Source organism: Pteropus vampyrus, unplaced genomic scaffold, assembly GCF_000151845.1.
Source record: "Pteropus vampyrus isolate Shadow unplaced genomic scaffold, Pvam_2.0 Scaffold133, whole genome shotgun sequence".
NCBI lineage: Eukaryota > Metazoa > Chordata > Mammalia > Chiroptera > Pteropodidae > Pteropus > Pteropus vampyrus.
The window spans coordinates 5,051,302-5,053,187 of record NW_011888914.1 but is presented as its reverse complement, the minus strand read 5'-3'; positions in this window follow the sequence as shown (position 1 = coordinate 5,053,187).

Sequence of the window (1,886 nt, the reverse complement as noted above, 5' to 3'; positions counted from 1 at the left end):
ATCCACGAACTTAAAAAAAATTAAACCTCAAGTCAAATATAAAGTTAATTTGGCTTGAGAGAACAGCTTTTAGATTCAAAATCCATTTGCCAAAGCTACATAAATCCATGCCGAGATCTGGGCACCTGCTATTCTGTTTGTTTTAATATAACTTTTATTCCAACAAACTTCAACATCATGGAAGTATGTGCAAACCGAAATTCATTTCTATGTTTTATTTATTTATTTATTAGTTTCACATATCTATTTTTTTTGTCTTTATTTTTATTTTTTTCATTAGTTTCACATACCTATTCTTATCACAACCATAGCTACTCACATAGTTTGTGTCTTAGCATCTCAAGGCACTAATAGAATGACAGAGTATTAACTGTATATTTGAATGCCTGTGCCCCTAAAATGGGGATAGGAGACCAGATTTAAGCCTTCTTTCCCAAATCAGAAATCTTTCCCCTTACATTAAACAAATTGATATATTTCTAGGTTATATCTCCTTTTATGTATCTAAAACACACACGCAAGAAAATGGAAGGTTAATTGAACCCGAGAAGCTGAAAAGGTAAATTAAGAAAACAAACAAACAAACAAAAACCCTGCAAACGCCAGCCAGCCAATCCCCCGGGGCGGGCGCAGGAACCTGAGAGGTACTGGAAGGGCGTCTCCGAAGCCCCGCTTTCCTGCGTTGCAGCCTCCGGGCTATAGAGGTCGCCGCGGCGGAAAGCTGTAGCCCGCGAGTCGGGCCGCTCTCTCCCGCAGTCGGAGACGAGGCGGAGCGTCCGGGGCGAGGGGACAAGGCGCCCCGACGGCAGGTGAGCGGCGGAGGCTCCCGGTGGCGGGGACAGGGTGGTGGGTGGCGGGGACAGGGTGGTGGGTGGCGGGGACAGGGTGGTGGGTGGCGGGGACAGGGTGGTCGACCCCCCTTGCGCTCGTCTCCGAGGCCTTAGCGGTCCTGGCTGCCCTGAGGGTTCACTCCCAGGTGCGTAGGACTCCACGGCGTTCTGTCCAGCACCCCGAATCCTCGCCACTCCGAGGGCTCCCTGAGCCAAGTCTCGGAGATCTCTGCCCCCACAGGGCCCACTGTCGGACCTCTTGTTCCAGGAGTCCCGCACTCTGGTGGGTTTAGAAGGTCGCCAAACTCTCCTAGTTAGGGAAAATGGGTTTGTAATTTTCAACTGCCATGCCTCTTTTTGTAGCTATTAACAGTCATGCGTTTCCCCCTGCACCACAAGGTCAGGAACTCATTTGAATGCAGCTTCTTTTTCTGGAGGCTTAGAATGCATCTTTCTTTGAGTACTAGTCAGCGGTAGTGTTGGTACCATAGTATGGGGAGGGGCGTGGCCCCAAATAATTCCTTACAGTTCTCAGATTGTATGCAACAGCCGTTGTCAAGACCTTTCTCCTTTCTTCAGGTACAGTAAATTAAATAGACGGAAAGATACTTTTCAAATACTGTTTTTTACATTAAAACCAATACACATAACATTTTTTAAAAAACGTTTAGGTGATTACAACTTTGTTTCCAAATCTTTTAATAACTTGTAAATGCAGAGTCATCAATTCAAGAGTAAGGCAGAGTGAAGTGGTGGAATAAGAATGGACTGGAAATTGAGAGACCTGGATTATCTCATTCTTCCATTGGCAAAGACACAGCCTCTTTGGGTCTGTTTCTATTTGTCTAGAAAAGGGGATTAGAGTAGATGATGACGATGACAATAGTTACCATTTATTGAATATTTGTTATAGCCTATAAAAAATGTTATTTAATCCGCACGATAATTCTATGCAAAAAATATTACCCGTTTTATAAAGGTGGAAACTGAGGCCCAGAGAGGTTGCCACTTACTAAAGACATACAGCTTATAATTAGCACAGTTGGAATTTGAGGA